Source organism: Zootoca vivipara, chromosome 4, assembly GCF_965207765.1.
Source record: "Zootoca vivipara chromosome 4, rZooViv2.hap1.1, whole genome shotgun sequence".
NCBI lineage: Eukaryota > Metazoa > Chordata > Lepidosauria > Squamata > Lacertidae > Zootoca > Zootoca vivipara.
Window position 1 is genome coordinate 43,217,671 of NC_142587.1, and position 21,179 is coordinate 43,238,849.

The window sequence follows — 21,179 nt, forward strand, 5'->3', positions numbered from 1 at the left end:
TCAGAAGAAGTGGACTCAACAGGACTGCACCACAAAGTCCTTGCCACTAAACAAAGAAGCATACGGGGCTTCTGCACCTTTAAGCAGTTTTGACAAGCATAATAGCAAAGGTGTAGGAGCACTGTTTCACTTTCCTACTGGCCCTCTTAGAAGTATACTATCACAACAGCATGACTAATGCAATACACATAGCTGTTAAAATCAACACTTGATCTAGCTTCTTGCTGTTATTATTATTAAGATTTATTTTTTTCCACTTTTCCCTCCTTCATATCGAAGGCACTCTCTACTTTCCAGTTGTCATCCAGGATGCACAAAGTAAATATAGCCCAAGGGAAACAGTAATAATAATAATAAGCAAAACAACATGCAGATGTCATGTTTGGGTTTAAAGAAAGAGTACAGTTAGTGAACAGTGCCATCTGCAGGCCACGTCTCTGAATCAATAAATAACAGGCAAAAAAAACACCACAGTTTCCTATGTGTCACTGTCTTATGTACCACCTTAGCCATTCCTTCCTCAAAAGGAACTGCCAATATGACCTCTCCTCACCTCTCAGGGACAAGGCAGGTAATGCCTTTGACGGGCTGAACAGGCTCTTTCCTACTTTTAGTCATCCTGCATATGCCCTTCTTGTTACCTAAAAGGTAACTACCGTTCTCCAGTAAGAATTTCTTGCTCAATTCAAAGAACATATATTATTTCATTTCTAGATGGATTATGTAAAATGGTGGGGGGGGCATATACAGGTGAGATACTAAAGTAACACCTGAAGAACTGAAAACATTGTTGAATATTCTCCCAGTGAGCAATAGGCACAAAGTAGCCGTCTTCATACTTCCTAAAATCCATGTGCAATAAATGCACAGAAATTGGAAACGGAAATGGGGTCAATGATCCTATTCCAGTTCCCCACATGATCACCATAGCTGCCAAGTTTCCCTTTTCTCACGAGGAAGCCTATTCAGCATAAGGGAATTTCCCTGAAAAAAAGGGATAACTTGGCAGCTATGGTGATCACTCCCCCCTCTCCACACACAGAGCCTATACACATACAAAACTGCCCTTCTGCACACAAATTGAAAATAAATAATAATAAGTAATCTAAATGCAATGTGCAAGTACAGAGCAAAATGAAAGTTGAAAGACAACAAATAAATGCAGTTCAGAGAGGGTATGGTCTTCTTACCAGGCTAGATTATTCACAGTTGACTCCCTTGTCTCTCCCCGCCCCGCCCCCCCGCCCCCCGTGGAGGCTGAGAGAAGCAAAAGGTAAATGCTGCAGAGGATCAAGCATTGAAGCTTCTGGTGCTGGTCTTACTGCGCTCCAAGCAGCCACAACAGCCTGGTATAAATATATGTGGGAGGGAAAATATGAATCCCTGTGGCCTGCGTGTATGGGGGTAAATTACAAAAGAATTAGCTAGGTGCCTAGATTAGAAACGCAGGGCGGAACTCAACTCTCCAGCTGGAGAGAGCCCCCAGTAGCAGAGTTTAAACTCACAAAGTCAAGCAGCACAGTGAAGCATTAGGAATGTAGACTGTTAAACTATTTGCATGGTTCACTAACCATCAATTGTAAACAAGGCTTGTTTTTGGTTTACAACTCGTAATTTGTCTCGGAAAACTAAACCACAAGTGCAGGTTGGGCCATGGCTTCGCTCTGCACGGCACAGCAGCAAAGCAACCAGGGAGAAACAAATCAGCCACAATCTCCTCCCCAGAAGCCTCCATCAGCATTAGAGGCGCCAACTTGCGATGCAAGAGGAGTTTGTGATGTCATGCGCAGATCGGGAGGAGCTGGGGCAGAGCCAAATGCAGCAACAGGGTGGCTTCAATGCTGCTGTTGCCACCACTGGCTGGGCCCTTGGCCTCCTCCACCTCCTGATTGTTTCAAACATCAGAGAGCCCCAGCCTTCCCCCCCCCCAAAAAAAATTGGGGGAACCAAAAGGAGAATTGGCACCCAATTCTCACTAAGCTGCTGTCACAAGGAGCCAACAGTGTTTATTCTGGCACAATAAACTTTTGCTTAGCTCTGCAGCTTAAACAACTTGTTGTTTGAGTAAGGCCTTACTCATAACTGTTTCCCTGCCCGGTGTTTGCTGCCCTCCCCTTAATAAAGTAAGAATAAATCAATAAAAATACTTAACTAACTGAGGTTCTGCCCCACCCACCCCCCCGCCAACATGAAGCCTGGCTAAGCCCATGGATGCTTGGACCCATACCAGATATTTTATCTGCTTTCATTTTAATGAAACTGTTTGGCTGCTGTGTTAATTGTTTCATATTGTTGTATCATTTTATGTTGCTAGGTGCCCTGTGATCTCTTCTGGAAAGAAATGAGGAATAAAACAATAAATAAATCTTGCTGGGTTGCAACATTGTTGTCTGAATTACCCTAGAGATCAGCAAATTAGGAAATATTAAAGCAACATACTAAATCATACCCTGTTTCTCATATTTTAAGACATACCCATAAAATAAGCCATAGCAGGATTTCTAAGCATTCAAGGAATATAAGACATACCCCGAAAATAGGCAAAGCACCAGAGACTTGGAAAGAAGCTTTTATCTCTCTGATACCAAAACCGGATGTGGATAAGACTCAGGTTAAAAACTATAGACCAATCTCCCTACTAAATGTGGATTATAAGATATTTGCTAGCATTTTGGCATCAAGATTGAAAAGGGTGTTGAAAGATTTAATTCACAAAGACCAGGCAGGATTCCTGCCTGGTAGACATATGAAAGACAACGTGAGAATTATAATAGATATTCTTGAGAGGTTGGAAGTAAAAATAAATTCCAAAGCAATGTTAATTTTCGTAGATGCCGAAATAGCTTTTGACAATATTTCTTGGAATTTTATGAAAAGAAATTTTGCAAAAATGGAGGTTGGCCAAAATTTTGTTAATGGGATTAATGGTATTTACTCTGAGCAAAGAGCTAAGATCATTGTAAATAATGTGGTCTCAGAAGAGATAAGAATCGAGAAAGGAACAAGACAAGGGTGCCCACTCTCCCCCCTGCTATTTATTTCTGTCCTGGAGGTTTTGCTGAATATGATAAGGAACGATGATGGTGTTAAAGGAGTTACAGTGGGTACAAAACAATATAAGTTAAAAGCCTTTGCAGATGATTTGGTACTGACTTTACAGAACCCTGAACAGAGTGCGGTGAGAGCACTGCAGATAATTCAAGAGTTTGGCAGTGTGGCAGGCTTTAAGCTAAATAAAGGAAAAACTAAGGTATTAGATAAGAACTTGACATTGCAAGAGAGACAAAATATAGAGGACTGCACAGGACTGAAGTGTGTAAAAAAGGTGAAATACCTAGGAGTTAATATGACGTCAAAAAATTTGAATTTGTATAAAGACAATTATGAGAAATTATGGAAAGAAATCCAAAGAGATTTGGAAACATGGACAAGGTTGAAATTGTCCTTAATGGGAAGAATAGCAACTGTTAAAATGAATGTATTGCCGAGAATGTTGTTTTTATTTCAGGCCTTACCAATAGTTGATAAGATGAAATGTTTCCAAGAGTGGCAGAAGACACTGTCTAAATTTGTCTGGCAGGGGAAGAAACCTAGGATTAAATATAAACTTTTGACTGATGTAAAAGAAAGAGGAGGATTCTCCATGCCAGACTTAAAGATTTATTTTGAAGCCGCAGCTTTTTGTTGGTTAAAGGAATGGTTTCTGTTAGACAATGGTGACTTGTTGGATCTAGAGGGCCATGATAACGCGTTTGGTTGGCATGCATATTTATGGTATGATAAAGTAAAATTGCATAAAGGTTTTAAAAACCATATAATTAGGAAATCATTGTTTAATGTTTGGATTAGATACAAAGATTTATTGGAAAGAAAAACTCCTAGGTGGATTTCACCACTTGAGGCAAAGAAACCTAAAAGGACAAATATGGATGAGAATAGGTTGAAATACAAAGATATTTTGATGGAGGTGGGAAACCACCTTAAGTTAAGGCCATATGACCAATTGAAAGATAAGTTGAGTGATTGGTTTCAGTATGTACAGATAAATGAAGTATTCAAGTTAGATAAAAAATTAGGATTCCAAACAGAAAAGTCGAAATTAGAAACGGAATTGTTAGAGACAGACCACAAGAATTTGTCCAGAATGTATAATTTGTTGCTAGAATGGCAGTTGAAAGATGAGCAAACAAAATCAGTTATGATTGAATGGGCCAAAGATTTGGGCCACAATGTGATGATGTCGGAGTGGGAAAAATTGTGGAAGAAGGGAATGAAATTCATGGCTTGTACTGTGTTGAAAGAGAATTTGATGAAAATGATGTATAGATGGTATTTGACGCCGGTTAAACTAGCTAAAATGTACCACAAAAGCGATAATAAATGTTGGAAATGTAAGCAGGATGTTGGCTCATTCTACCACATGTGGTGGACATGCCCTAAGATAAAAGGCTTCTGGGAAATGATTTATAACGAGTTGAAAAAGATGTTTAAAAACACATTTTTGAAAAAACCGGAAGCCTTTTTGCTTGGAATAATTGGGGAAGAAATTCCCAAAGATGATGTTAACTTGTTTATGTATGCCACCACAGCTGCTAGGATTTTAATAGCAAAATACTGGAAAAAAGAGGAATTGCCTTCGAAGCAGGAATGGCAAATGAAAATGATGGACTATATGGAATTGGCAGAATTGACAGGAAGACTCCGGGACCAAACAAATGACAAAGTTTTAAAAGATTGGAAGAAATTCAAATTATATATAGGCAATGTATTTGTTAATTAGATTTTGAACATCCAGGAAAATAAAGAAGATAAGGCAATAGGGAGATAATAGAAGATTGAAAGGGAGAAATTATGGTGGATGATACAAGATGAAATGTTGAAGTGTTAATGAGATTATATGATGGGTAAGAAAGATGATTTAGAAACTGCTACAGAAGTTTATAAAAATGAAAATCAATTAGTGGGGAACTGGGGAAGCCAGAAGACAATGGATATTAAAATGGATTCGGGATGATATATTTTTCTTTTTTTGTGTGTTGTGGATGTTGTTTTTTGTTTTTTGTTGTATTTGTATTTTTGCATTATGTATTGTTTTTGTATAATGTATTGTTTTTCTAAGTGTGTTGATAAAATGTCTAATAAAAAAAAAAAAGACATACCCCGAAAATAAGACATAGTGATAGGCGCAGCAGCAATGCCAGCCGCGGCAGGAGGAGAAGGAAAAAATAAGACATCCCTTGAAAATAAGCCATAGTGTGTTTTTTTGAGGAAAAAATAAATATAAGACATGTCTTATAATATGAGAAACACGGTATGTAGGGGGGTCCATTAGTTATTATTTTTAATCCAAATATGTTTACCAACAGTGCTTTTCAAGGGTTGCTTTTTGCAGATAATATACATTCTGTTCACATAGTGTCTATTCATCCATACTGCTGATGAATTATTCTCAGACACATGAGAGCAATTTAAAGCACAACCTTGATATATATGGTGGTTGTAATCCTCTGCATTTCACTTTCGATTGAAATTTGCCTTCTTCTCTTTCCAGTGTCAATTGTAGCTTAATTAAATTATAACAGATTTTAAAACCTAGTCATTTTAACTAGAAGTTAAATGAAACATATTGTATCTAACCTTAAATATAACTTTTTTGTATTCATTTCTAAAAGAAAACAAAATCAAACATATTAGGTCATGGCAGATGAAGTGAAATGCTACTTGAGGGCAAGTTTCCAGCATGGTTAATGCTGGCCATAATAGTAGTGGAAGTCCCTTTTCAACTATGCTCCAGCATGGCTGGCTGAAGGCAATTTCCTTCCTCCTACAGTTACAAAAATGAACTTCTGCAAATACTGGGAACATGAAAGAGGAAAGGGATGTTATAAAGAGTCAAGAATGGACACAGCAGAGATAGAGGTAGAAAATAACCCTGGGATAAAAATAAGATAGTAGAATCACAAATAATCCATATTTCTGTCTGGGAATAGGCAATCCAAGGATGGCATGGGGAACACGTGAGTCAAAAGAAACTAGATGTGGCACAACATGAATAATAAGTGAACGACTGGGTGAAATACATTGTTGTTGTTTAGTCGTCCCCTTCTCTTTGTGCCCTCAATCTTTCCCAGCATCAAGGTCTTTTCTAGGGTGTCTTCTCTTCTCATAGTATTGGAGCCTCAGCTTCAGGACCTGTCCTTCCAGTAAGCACTCAGTGCTCATTTCCTTCAGAATGGATAGGTTTGATCTTCTTGCAGTCCATGGGACTCTCAAGGGTCTCTTCCAGCACCATAATTCAAATGCATCAATACAAGCCCCCCAAAAAACAGAAAGTGTGGAAATGACTCATTTGGACAGAGATATAGAATTTAAATAGCTGGAGTGATATTAGGGAGATGAAGTAGGAAAATGGATGAAACGGTACTCCTCACAGTGGAGTAAAGAGATAGCAGTACATAACACATTTCAAGGTCTGGATGACATGACCCACTAAAGAGACATAAGAACTTAAGAACCCTGCTAGTTCTGACCAAGGCCTCTCTGGCCCACCAATCTGTTCTCACAATGGTCAGCTGGATTACAGAAAGTCCACAAGCAGGACATGACACAATAGTACACTAGGGCTGTGCAATAAATCGCCATATCGCTGAATGCCGGTATTGAAATAACATCGTGATCAACAAGGCAATATACCGGTGAACAAAAGGTGAAGACTTAGGGGGTACAGCAGCTCAGCTGAACAATACTTTGCAGATGCTTTTTACTGTGTTGAAAAGTATTTGCTATTCCAAAACCTTCCAACATTCAGCTTATTTTGATGACCCTAAGTTCTAGTATGGTGAGACAATTCTTTATCCCTATCCATTTTCAACACACCATACATTATTTTATACATCTCTATCATGACACTGCCCTCCTGTGTTTTTTTTCTAAACTAAGAAAACTGAAAACATTGTAGCTTTCCACATAGGGGAGTTGCTCTGGCCCCTTGATCATTTTGGCTGTGCTTTTTCTGTACCTTTTTTCAGCTCTACAATATCCTTTTTCAGGTGCAGCAACCAAAACTGTACATAGTATTCCAAAGGTGGACACACCATAAATTTGTATAAAGGCATTAGAATATTGGCAGTTTTTTTTAATGATTCCCAACATGGACTCCACACACTACAGCTTCCACACACCGAGTAAACATTTTGTTCAAGCTATCCACTGTGACCCAAATATTTCTTTCCTTGTCAGTAACCTCCAGTTCCAGTTCAGATACCACTCGTGTAGATGCAAAGCTACTCTTACTTATATTTGCAATTACATTTGCAATTTTAATACCATTTCCCCCAGTTTGGAAATTGTAAGTACAGTGGTACCTTGGTTCTCAAACTTAATCCGTTCCGGAAGTCCTTTCCAAAACCAAAGCATTCCAAAACCAAGGCGCGCTTTCCCATAGAAAGTAATGCAAAATGGATTAATCCGTTCCAGACAGCCCCTAAAGCAGCAATTTAACATGAATTTTACTATCTAACGAGACCATTGATCCATAAAATGAAAGCAGTAATCAATGTACTGTACTATAAAATAAATAAAACAGTATTGTAGATTATTAAAATTAAAAAAAAATCTTACCTGCACTGATGATAGTCATTATCCATTTCCTCAGTCACACAATCAATCAAACAAACAATCAAACAATCAATCAATCAGTAGCTGAACTGGGATCCACAGTGTCATAAAAACAAATTAACTGAAAAAGCCTCAAAACAAAAAACACAAATAAATAGCAAAAACAAAAGCACCAAATATGAGCTCCAAATATCATTTTAGAACACTGCAACTGGAAACAGAAGGCTTGAATTACAATGGAGGGGACGCAAATTAGCAGTGCAACAGGAAATACAGGGGGACGCAAAACGGAGCACATTCAGCTTCCGGAAAAAAGTTCAAAAACCGGAACACCTACTTCCGGTTTTGCAGCATTCAGATTCTAAGTCGTTCATGAACTAAGCTGTTCAAAAACCGAGGTAACACTGTACATAAGAGCAGCCCTATTAGATTAAACCAAATAATAATAATAATTTATTATTTATACCCCGCCCATCTGGCTGGGTTGCCCCAGCCACTTTGGGCAGCTTCCAACAAAATATTAAAATACAGTAGCCTATCAAACATTAAAAGCTTCCCTAAACAGGGCTGCCTTCAGATGTCTTCTAAAAGTCTGGTAGTTGTTGTTCTCTTTGACATCTGGTGGGAGGACATTCCACAGGAACCAAAGGAAGGACTTGAGTATAATGGCACTTTCCTCCCACATTCCCAGTAACTGGTGTTCAGAGGCATGCCACCTCTGATACATAGCATGGCTAATAACCATGGATAGCCTTATCCTCCATAAATTTGTTTAAATCCCTTTTAAAGCCATACAAATTGATGGCCATTGCTTTATCTTGTTGTATGACTATTGTGTGACTATTTCCTTTTGTCTCTCCTGACTCTTCCAACATTCAACTTTATTGGATGACATGCGGAGTAATACTTCTGGAGCTTCTACCACCCTGAACAATTTGATGTCATCAGCAAATTTGGCCACCTCACTGTTCACCCCCAACTATAGATCATTTATTAATTAGTTAAAAGGCACAGATCCCAATACAGACCCTACTTCTTAGAACCCTGTGAGAATTGCGTACTTGTTCCTACTGTCTGCTGCCAGCTTGTTAACCAATTACTAATCTATAATGAAGACCTGTCCCCTTATCCCATGACTGCTAAATTTACTCAGTAGCCTTCAGTGAGGAACTTTTATCAAAAACTATTTGAAAGCCCAATACATAGTGTGTCCTGGATCATCTCAAACCATACTCTCAAAGAACTCTAAAAGGTTAGACAGGACTTACCTTTGCAGAAGCATGCTGCAAACCACAAATAGTTGGAGCCGCCCACGGGAAACTGTATCTGTAAAGCACAAAGCCTTTTATTTACAAAGTCTTTTATTGTACTCTTGAGTTTCACAAATCTAGCTTCATTTCCCCCATCAGGCATAAACAAAAGCAAAAGCAAAAGAAGCGAATAAAGTAAGTATTGTTCCTATTGAGATGGTAGAATTTGAGAATCTACTATCTCCTTGTCAGTGTGCCCTCCAATTGGACTTCTAGCATGCCAAACACTCAATGGTTAAAGAATCAAACCGCTGACCTGTCTGCTTAATTGTCCAGCTTTAGCCAGGCAAGAATCTTTATGTAGCTGGTTTTTCACAATGTAAACTGCCCAGCTAATTCAGCAGAAGGCTACCAAGCAACAGCGGGGGCTTCACTGAATAGCACAGTAAGAAACCCATTGAAAGTGCCCTTTGCTATTGACTACATATGCCCTTTCCTGTAGGTGGCTCCAAAGTAGTAGCTTCAGGAGCATATTGAAGAGGCAGTGAGTCTCAAGATAGCACTAAGGGACACTTTGGTAAGAGCCCTTCATTAATGAGTTCACGTGGAGCAGATGCCGTTTACAAAGTCTCGACTAAAATGAAGGCCTTGAACTGCCTGAGGCACTTTCTCTGAAGAGTCAGTGCAGGGAGGATGATCGCTTCAGAGTGTTACTAGTTCTCAAACACTGAGAAATAAGCATAGATCTATCGCTTAGTGGGGAATGTGCTATAAAAGCATGAATTGGGGGGGGGGGTGTTGAATCTTTCTCATAACTGAAAAACTGAGAGGCTTGAGCCACAATTGGAAGACTTAAAGAAACCCAAAGGAAATTCATCCCCTTCATACTGGCAACAGATCACATTGAATATTGCTGGTGTTAACACACCCCAAAGCACCCTGGGCTGTTCTTTCAAAACATCTAGGATTAACCACTGTTGGGGGGTTCTAAATCAGGCATCCCTAAACTGCGGCCCTCCAGATGTTTTGGCATACAACTCCCATGATCCCTAGCTAACAGGACCAGTGGTCAGGGATGATGGGAATTGTAGTCCAAAACATCTGGAGGACCGAAGTTTGGGGATGCCTGTTCTAAATGAACCACTGTCTCTACCATGAGCTTAAAACACATTCAAAGCAGTTTTACCTTCAAAGAATAGTTTGTTAATGGTTGATAGGGAATTGTATCTCTATGGAGGGAACACCACAGTACCCAGAATTCTCGGAGGAAAAGACTGTGCTTCGAATGTACTTTGAAAGGTATAGTGGGTACTCAGCCAAAATTCTCGAGCCTGTTGTTACATCAGTGACTTTGGGTGAGATTCATTCTGGATAAAGGAAACTAATAGATGAATGACAAGCCTATAAAATGGTGAAAATGGGAGGTTCTGTATTCACCATGTAGAGTAGTTCCAGGGTGAATGAATTTAAAGCAGTTAGCTTTATCATATGACTCAGACATATGACCTGCAACCTGCAGGTGTATCTTAGTAATGACCAGAGGGAGGGCCTTTTCAGTAGTGGTGTCCTTCCCGAGAAAACACCGCTCCTCTAAATTGAGGCAAGCACATACAGTAACGTAATTTCAGCACTTGCTGAGAGAAGGCCTTTGCTAGTCATTAATACTAGTTAGATTCTACTAGTTACCTGCCAGTGAAAAAGTAGGTGCTATTTTATTCTGAATTTTATTGCATTTTTAGTTTAGTTTTGATGTATGATGGTGGTATATAAATATTGCACTATATAAAATAAATATGTCTGTCTGCAGTTCATGTGATTAGCATGAAAATCAATTTTGTATAATTTAATCCATGCATCAAATTCAATATTGTGCCCAAAATCAATTGCCCATTTGATCATTGCTTCTTCCACTACCTCATCTTATGGAATGAAAGTTTAAAATTTACGGCATGTATAGTTTTAAAAGAGAATGTAAGGAAGATGATATATCGCTTGTATTTGACGCCTGTAAAGCTAGCAAAAATGTACAGAATGAAAATAAGGCATGTTGGAAATATAAGGCATCAGATGGTGAATTTTACCACTTGTGGTGGACGTGTGATAAGATAAAAACATTTTGGGAACTGATTTACAATGAATTAAAATGACCTGAACCTCAAAAAAACAGAAGCTGTCTGCTGGGGATGGTGGGTAAGGAAATTCTAAAACCAGACCAAAGGCTGTTTATGTATGCCACTGCAGCGGCAAGAACATTAATAGCCCAAAAGTGGAAATCTCAAGAGGTACCTTTGAGAGCGGAGTGGCGGACGAAAATGTAAGATTATAAGGAAATGGCCAAACTGACCTACAGAATCCGGGACCAGGACAATACGAGATTTCAGAAAGAGTAGAGTAAATTTGTAGAATACATAAAAGACAATTACTGTATAAAGATATGAAGACACTAGCGGGATTGAGATAAACCCTACATCCTCGATATTAAGGAAAATTAAGAAAATGCGCAAGTGGAATGAAATAATTTACCTGCTTGGGGGGGGGAGGGAAGTCAGAGCTTGGCAAAGCCATTTGTTGTATAGTTGTTGATTGTGTATTGCAGGCACATCCAACAGGTAGATCGAGATCTACTTGTAGATCACCGGACATCTGTGGTAGATCACTGGCTCCCCCCGAAGAAGCGAAACAACTTTGGCTCCCCTAAAAAAAGCCCTACACCCCCCGCAAAAAAGGGGTTTCCTCCTCCCTAAAAAAAAGCTCAACAACTTTGACCTGAACCTCCAAAAAAAAGGGGTAGATCATTGCCAGTTTTTAACTCTTCAGAGTTGGCCACCCCTGATGTATTGTATGAGGTTAAAGAACTGGAAAAAAGGAAAAAATAAAAATTGGGGGAGGGGGGAGAAAATCATTTTTCTAAGGAAACACACCAATCTATTAAATCTAATCTGTTTAGATTTATATAGAACAAAAATGTTCTCATTGGTCATGTGGTAGAGCAAGAGTAATCCTATATAATAAAGTCCCTGTGTCTCTGCGTCCAGTCCCTGTGTCTGCGCTACTGCGCATGTGCCCCACGGACACAGGGATTGGACACAGAGACTTGGAGCGCAGAGACCAGCCCCTCCTCCGCCTCCTCCTGCTGTCCCGAGTGGCGACGGCCTCCTCCACCTCCCTTCTCCTGAGGAGAAGGAAGAGGCCTCCGCTGCCGCCTCCCGTAAGCGCCTCAGTTAAACGCGCCACCCCTCGCTCTCCCGCCTCGCCGCCCCGCGTCACTCCGCCGCAGCAGGGAGGTGGAGGAGGCCGTCACCACTCGGGACAGCGGGAGGAGGCGGAGGAGGGGCCGGTGGGCCTCAGGCGCTTGACGGAGGCGACGCCTGCGCGGCCCCAGGGCTTCCCCTCCGTTCCCGCCCGGCTAGCGCCCGTTTACTGAACGGGCTGAATGACACTAGTGTACTCATATTTCCCCCTCAATTGTCCAGCTAGAATCCTGGCCTTCAAAATATTACAAGTATTTCTTACATGCCATTTTTAAAAATACAGTAGTGTAATTATTATTTTTTAATCCCTCTTCCCTTAAACCTCAGGTGAAAGTGCTTAATAATTGCAAATCTCGGATGGAAGAGAAACACACTGTATTTCTCTTTGATGAGGTGTTAATGAAATACCATACCAAGAAACAAAACAAAAAGTTAAGCTCCCTTGCGTCTGATTCTGCTCCTAGAGCAGGTGCCACATTCTTACTGGTTTGATACCCGACATCAAAGTGCCATTGAGACTCCCTCCAGAGGGTAATGCTTCTGCTTGAGCCGATATGCTTAATAAGGCGTAACTAATTTCTTTCATGCCTTTTGATAACAGCAAACATGTATTCTCCAATTAAATATGCTTAGCCTATTACAGAAGCTTGCATTGCAATCTGGGTGCTGTGCACCTCCATTTGACTACCCCCCACACACTGCAATGGAGCCCCATGTTTTGCACCCATGTTGGCAGCATCAAGATGGGAAGTTGGTGGTGCTGCCAGCTGCTACTGTACCTTGGACTCAGCCAGGTGCTTTGCTAGTTCTTGGGAAAGAGATTGATGAGAAAGCACTTGACATCTGCATCTGGGCTGGAAAACCAAGTCCCTGCCATGCTGTGTGAAACATGACTTACCTCTCAGCTGAATACTAGGAAGAACGAACATATGTAGCCGGCTCTGCAGCAACTGCAATGGCTGCCTATTAGGCAATTCTAGTTCGTGAGGCTTACCTTTTAATCTCTTAATGCCTTAGCAGCACTTTAGGCACTATCTTTGCCTTACAGGACCAGCCCCAGACATGCTGACTGAGGTGAAGGACAAGATGGCAGCCCCTCTCAATTTCACTGCTAGAAGCCAGTTGGAATGCTAATTGTATCCTCCTTAAACACTGGTGAAGCAATAGCTTCCTCCATCACACCTGAAACAGCAGGCCAGATTAGCAGCCCAGGAGAGAACACTCAGCAACAGAAGGGAATGGCTGCGAGGTTCAGGATAAAGACCTGAGGCTGCTGCTGCTACTGCTGCTTCTGAGAATCTGATGCCTAAGCTGGTTGCTTCAGCATTCTGGCCCAGCTATCTTGGATTCCTCTCCCACCATGCCAGCCCAGAATAGAGTGGTTGAGACAACACCGGGAATACTTTGTCCAGTTCTGGGTGCCACAATTTAAGAAGGATATGGACATGCTGGATTGGAATGTGTGCAGAGGAGGGCAACCCAGATGATCAAGGGTCTGGAAGCCAAGCCTTATAAGGAATGGTTGAGGGAGCTGAGTACATCTAGCCTGGGAAAGAGGAGACAGATTAGATATTTGAAGATGGCTATCATATCATAAGGGCTGTCACATGGAACAAACTTGTTTTCTCCTGCCCTGGAGGGTAGGTCTCGAACCAATGTCTTCAAGTTACAAGAAAGGAAACTCCAAGTAAACATCAGGAAGAACTTTCTGACAGTAACAGCAGTTCAAGAGTGCAGCAGACTCCCTTGGGAGATTACGGACTCTCCTTCACTGGAGGCTTTTAAGCAGAGGTTGGATGGCCATCTGTCATGGATGCTTTGGTTGAGATTCCTGCATTGCAGGGTTGCTTCCAACTCTATGGTTCTATGAGTTGTCAGTAGGCAAATGACTGCAATTTTATCTCTTTTCTCCCTCTCCATTGCAAATGTGCTTGAAATAAAAGCTTGAGCTCTTTGAGAAGGAAAAGGTCTGTAATAATTATAATATTTAACTTCAGATATAAAGTGTCTACTTTGAGAATGCAGCAAACAAAAGAGATTAGCTGTTCTCATTCAGGATTCTTCTCTGAATGCTAATTTCCACTTGAACTGATGCTATAAAGGTGCTGGACTGTTTTTTAAAAAAAAAATTATTTAACAATAATTAACTTGAAAAGCCTCATTCAAATCAACATTTTGTATTAAAAGAAAATATATCAAGAAGGAATGCCTAAGGATTATCAATCAGACAATCATATATATTGTAAGTGACTGATAAAACAGATCCGTCATTAAGATAAAGCAATTAGAGAATTAACTACCAATTACCGGTATATCACTTCACCTTTCTGTCTGACAGTTCAGGAATCATTGCATCTTCTTTTTTTACATGATTTTTTGTAGTTTTTCCTGATGAAGAGCATTGTCTCAATGCACTGGGATTTCAATGCTTTGTGAATAAATGATTATGCCCATAACTAGATTCCCCCCCCAGCCTACTCTTTAGTGTTTTCAGACAGCAGTTTTTAAACCTTTTTAATCTACCAAATACTGTATAAGTAAAGGAAAGTCATGGGATTCACCTAGCTGATTTAAAGCAAGTTAAAGTTTTCCTAATAGTGAACATTTGCTGAGAATCTAGCAATTAGAAGGCTATTAAAAAAAAACCTTCAGTGCTATGCTCTATACATATCCCAAATGTTTCAGATAAGACTAAATAATAATTTGATTCTAAAGTTGTTTTCTTATAATTTTTCTGTGTTTAAATCAACTAAAATACTTTGTCTCAGAACAGCCCAAACATAGTGTGCCAAACAGCACAGTTGGTAGAGCGTGGGACTCTCAATCTCGGGGTCATGGGTTTGAGCGAAAGCTTCCTGCATTGCAAGGGGTTGGACTAGATGACCCTCATGGTCCCTTCCAACTCCACAATTCTATGATACTATGAATACAAATGCTATACCATGATAATGAAACTCAGTGCCAGGCACTCCATGATACTATATAACGTAAGTGGAGGGAAATGAGATCAGGATCTACCAGTAGGTCTCTGAGTAATTTGCAGTAGATTGGCAAAGATTTGACAGTCCCACGCAATTTGCAATGCACACATACACACAGTGTCAGTTCTCACTTTCTCAATTGTAATTAAAAGATTGCCACAGAAGCTTCTACAATTATGCATAAACTGTAGTTTCAGGCAATGCTTTTTTCTAAATAAAAATAAAAATGTTTAGGGATACTCTCATTTTCCTACTCATATTGAAATACTGCCCCTTAATGAGGCAGAACTTAGATTCACAAAATGTTTAGGGGTATGAGTACCCCTGCGTACCCCCAGAAAAAAGCACTTATTCCAGGGTAATCTATGCCTGTAAATATCAAGGACTGAGGAACCATAGTGGGAATGGGCGTAGCCAGGATTTTTGTTGGTGGGGGAGAACCAATGTGATTGGTCAGTTAGCTAAGTATTTCTATTGATTTACTTGATCTCGGGGGCAGCCACCCCCCTTGGCTATGCCCATGGAAACACATCTTGCTATAGGGCTTCCCATAGGCTTTTGCTTGGCTATTGTGGGAAACAAAATGTTGGACTAGATGGTCCTTTGGTCTGATACAGTGGGCCTCTTCTTCCCTTGTGTTAAAATTACTTTTTGAACAAGCTGAGGTTTTAACTTGGGTGGGTGCTCTTTTATCTGGAGGGAGGGGTTGTTTTAAATTGTTGTAAAACATATACTCATTAGGATTTTTGGATTTGTGGGCTGGAGTATGGTTTAGGGGCTTTCATTGAGGAACATATAGTTTATTAGTGTGCATACACATAAGTATTGTTAATTGTTTTATTTTTATCATGTATTTTGTGCTTCGTATATTACAACTTTTGTGTTGTGAACCACCCTGAGACCTACAGGTATGGGTGGCATACAAATTGAATACATAATAATAATAATAATCTTACGCCTTTACTTGATGGTGCAGGTAGATATACACTCCTCTCAGCTGCAAAAAGCTCTTAGTACGGTAAACTCAGCTGCAATATGCCCCCCATTCAATTATAGTTAAAAGTGAATACTCACAATCCCAGCTCCCTCAGAGACGTCTGTACCAAAAATGCAGGACGGGGAGGCAAAAGCAAACACGTTGTTCAGGCTTTGCCAAGTACTTTTCCCGTAAGCGAACCTGCTCTGCTCAGTTTAGCACAACCTCCGACACTGAATCAGCGTGTGGAACTAAAGGGAGAGAGTCGAGAAATCAGACGGGAGGAGAAAGTGCGCAACACACAAACAGGAAAGACACAGATTGAGGGAACACATCCTCAACCCGGAAGTGACTCCGCTCACAATGGAAGGGGTTGTATCAGGAGAGGAGAAGGGCAGGAGAAAGCTTGTTTATCTGGTAGAAATAAAAGATTTTGCTGACTCTGGACACTTCAGTAATAGCAAACTGTTTTTGAAAGGAATACCAGCAATGAAAAAAAAGGGGTGGGCTTCTTGCTACTGAGTGTTGAACTTGTTTGTAGCAGCCTGCTTATAGGAGTTGCTTACACATCTTGTGATTCTCTCCAAGTAGCTCATTATGGAAATAGAACAACATGAAGGGCTAGTGGCGTCTGAACTACACAATACAGCCACAATTAAGTGTTTGACTGTTGCAGCCTGCTGCAGTTTCTGTTATCCCAATATTCCCCCATCACCAAGCTGCCTTCCCAACAAACTACAGTTCCCTTGATTCTTTGAGAAAAGTCATGTGCTTTAACAGTTCTTTTGGTGTACTTTAAATATATGGTGTGGATGTGCTACATGCGACACTTTCCTAGACATTACTGAAGCACACAAAGGGACATGTTGAGATAGTGGCGGCTGTGGCTCCCCTTTAACACCTAGTTAGACCAGCAGTTTGAAGAAATACCTGTGGAGCTCTTTGCAGTCTGCTTGTGATTTATTTGCTGTACTGCAGGAGTTACAATTTTTTCTTCTAAATAAATCTTTTCTTTTTTATTTGTTCCTTGGTTTTTGAAAAGCATTTGTGATCCAGAAGCCTGAAGTCCACTTGGCACACATAGTGCAGCAGAGGATTAAATGTTGTGTCAGAAAACGGCATGAATTAAATAAGAGGTGCATTCATATATCTTTTTTTTAACTGTTTAAATTCCCCAGGAGTGCATACTTATTGGAGAAAGCACATAATACAGTAAAATGCTGTATAAACGAGCAACAATGCAAAGTAAGATCAGTTGCTAATACGTACTAGTGACTAGATGTACTAGTTACTCATAAATACTTTCCATATCACTGTCATTTACACAAAAATTCTACCTTGCCCTAATCATCATGCCTCCTATTTAGTAAAGTGTGCTGGGCACCAGAATGGAAGAAGGAACCAGGATGGGATGGGGCAGCAGAAAGAATGAACCCTGCAGTATGCTGGAGAATCATTATTATTATTAAATATATAATAAACTTGCTTGTGTGTTGCATGTGAGTGCAGATGTGGCTTGTCACTGTCAACTGCGTTGCTTTTGTCAGGAGCTGCTGGGGTCTGTGGACAGCTGTCCCATGTGATAAACCACTAAGTTTTGTGACCTGGTGAAGGACAGATAATAAATGTAATAATAATAGCAACAACAACAACTTCAGGCGGGAGCTGGACTAACTGGTTCCTCCTAGACTGAAAGAGTACAAAAAGATTGCAGTTAATCCTTCCTTGAGCAACAAGGTTGTCCTCTGATGTGTTCCTTGGTTGCTTTTCAGGCCTAATTTCTGACTTGCTCCTTGCTCCTGCTTCCTGGTTTGTCGTTTGGTTCTTATTTCCTCTTCATTCCTTACTACTGGCTTGTCCCAGGGCTCCCAGTTCCCAGCTCATCTCAAACCTGCTACCGCTCAGCTCTGACAGCTGCTACCAAAGTGCTTGGGTTCAGCTGGCCCTCTATGTTCTTATTTATTATTAAATTAATAAAGACACAGCATTGTAAGGTAGCTTGGGGGGGAAGTTGTTCGTGAGCTTCCATTCAGCTTCATGGTGCTTTTGTCTCAGGCTTACAAACAACAGCCAAATTATGTGCGTACCAGGATGTGCCTCTACATATACTTTGTGGCATGAAGATTTATTCTCCAAGACTTTGGCAAAACTCAAAATCTCACTTGGATGAATTAATGTTAAAAACCATCTAAGAAAGAGTTTGTTTACCTTGCTGCTTATTTTTAAGAATTTTCATGTTCTATAAGGACAGTACCTGTAGCTATTCTCATAACTAATCCATTTTATATTTTACTTCCATATGAATTTTTATAATAGGGTAATGTGTAATCTACAGTGTAGTTTTTCTGCAGCAAATATATTTCTCCAATTATCACCTAACACTTTGGGTGGCATGTTAAAAGTAAGCATTTTTCACATGAGGTTTCTTGAAAAATGTGAAACGTTAACTGCAATACCAAGAATATCCACTAGATGAAGTACTCCCATCCTCAGATGCACAGAATAATTGGTGCAGTTTTATTCATGTTTTAAGTTACTATGTGGAGCTTCTTTGTTATATACCGTAGCTATTTTAAAATCACAGCAACGCCTTTGGGATCATATTTGAAACTATATTCTTCTGCATTTAAGATATGTTAACAGATCTACATTTCATAGGTTTAACAGAAATCTGAAAGTTAATGAAAAAACTTCCTGAACATATAAGCTACTTTATTTATTAATTTTTAAGCAGAGGGCAAGACACAAAAAGCCTTTTCTATAAAAATTACCTCCCTTTTTAACTATCTCAAATTCATTTACAGAAAAAAAAATGTCAAGCTTCTACTGTGAATAACTTTGTGATTAGTCAAGGAGGACACTGGTATTTTGGCAGTTTCAACCTTGAGAGCCACTGTTTGGAAGAATGTACAACAGCTGTTTTCTAACAAAGGCTGTAGAGGCTAGGATTGTTAAATAACATGTGAAGATGTTACCTTTAGCTTGAATGGCCTAAAATGTACTCTGGAAACACTTCAGAAATCAACGTTTTTCAGTATTCACCTAATAAAAGGTGTCTGCCAAAGTATATATGCTAAGAGTATGAAGACACAGTACCACATTTGAGGAAGTGGCCAAAGTATCTCCTCATGCCATCATCCAGTACCACCCTGGTAGACCCCACCCCCTGCTACCAGATGTTGTGCAGAGGCTGGCAGCAATGGCAGAGATGGGTGGTGGTGCTGAAAGCAACATACCTAGCACTAGCCCAGGCATCCCCAAACTTCGGCCCTCCAGATGTTTTGGACTACAGTTCCCATCATCCCTGACCACTGGTCCTGTTACCCAGGGATCATAGGAGTTGTAGGCCAAAACATCTGGAGGGCCACAGTTCGGGGATGCCTGCACTAGCCACTCTCAGTGTTGTGGAAAAAGGTACCAAGTGGGTCGATTACTGCCACTGCCATCATAAGAGCGCTGCTGGATCAGGCCAAATGCTGGACAGCATTCTGTTCTCACAGGCTGCTGGCATGTGAACCCCAGAGGGTTGGCTCAAGGGTTAGCCATCTCTGATGTATAGGACCTTTCCCACATTATTTGATGGGAAATTAGAGGCCACAGCTTTCAGAATATGAGTTCAGGAGTCAGAAGAGACTGTGGGAGACACTAGAAAGAATTGAAAAGGAGCCAGAATGAATCAGAAGGAAGCAGGATTTACTTATCAGGATTCCCAGGCATTTCTGTTTTGACATTTCAGAACTGATGTTAGAGAAAAGCAAATCTGTCCTTGTGCTGGGTTATTTTTCCAAACCTCTCTATGTCATGCACTGGGTTGCACTGGTAGTATTTCTGGGTGAGTTAGCTGTTTGTACAAGCTGGCATTTTTAATAACACATCATTTGAGGAAGTTTCAGGGCCTTTCTCTAAGTAGCATCTGGTCTGATTGTATAGTGTTTTAAAAATCAACTGGAGTTTATTTGAAACTGCTAGCAATTTATGAACATGCTTACCTGGTGCATGTCACAGAGAGTGAATGAAGTCTGTCTCTGTGTGGTAAATTGGTCTAAGTTACCGTATGTCTACTTGGTTTTTATGCGCAGAAGCAGGATCAGTCTGAGGGATGTAGGGAGGGCATGGTGGTCTACCAGGATTCTATGTTGTGAGTGTGGTTTTCTGAAATTACAGTAGGTGCTTAGAACATGATAGGGATTCTGTTAGCATAGCATCTGTCCCATTTTTCAACAGTCTCCATGGACAAGGTAGCTTAGTGGTTTTGGGGGTACTGTTGGAGTTCCCCCAAGCTAGTTGTGACATAATTTTCATAAGTAACAGCCTAACCACATGTAACGCTAAATGCATAGTTGGCAATCACGTTGGCATTTTTTGTTTATTTAATGAAGATGGAGCCAATTTTCATAAGGATCCCAGCATGCAGGGAAAGGAATTATATTCCTTCCAAGCCAAAAATAAATAAATAAGCCAATGGGTGCTTTCCCCTCACCCACAACCCATAGCTAATTGCAGCATGGGTCAGGGGAATTTTCATGAGGACTGCAACAAGGGAGGGAAGTGTTACTATTTTAAAAGACAAACCATGTGCTGTATTGTAATCTTGCTTTAGTCAAAATTAGATTTTAAAGTGAACTTCTGTTACAAGCTGCATGGATTTCTACTATTTGTTAGATTTGAGCGTATAAAGTGTATTTTATATTTAATAATGGTATTACTGTAGTGCATTGTATCTTTTATACCAGAACTTCATGAGACAACGGGCTCAGCCCAGAGATAATTGAATTCATCTACGGCCAAGATGAAAAGAACAACATGACTAATGCCCTGTATCCATGGCAAGTTTGGGCTTGAGTTTCTGTAACAGCAGCCTACACGCGCACACACCAACTGCAATCCCATTTGTGATATATGGGCTCTGCCATTCAAAGGGGGAAAGGTAATATCCAAGCCCTTGAGCATACCTGTTTGGATTGCGGACAACCGTACAGTGACATCTGCACTGCAAGGTGTTTATAGCACTAATGAGAAAAGTGTATATTGAATATCATGTCAATTTGCAGGGACCATATGCTGCATGTATGGTTCATAGCCCGGCATCAGGAATCAGGAATAC

At 40.3% G+C, this 21,179-nt stretch overlaps 1 long non-coding RNA gene across 1 annotated transcript; it reads right to left on the reverse strand.

Moving 5' to 3' along the window:
* Window positions 1-8,884: 8,884 nt before the first annotated feature.
* Window positions 8,885-16,315, reverse strand: LOC148685918 (uncharacterized). Its single transcript, XR_015949777.1, has 2 exons — window positions 16,174-16,315; window positions 8,885-8,943 (listed from the first exon to the last, which is right to left on the reverse strand). It is a non-coding gene; the product is annotated as an uncharacterized LOC148685918 (long non-coding RNA).
* Between the last annotated feature and the right edge of the window lie 4,864 nt (window positions 16,316-21,179).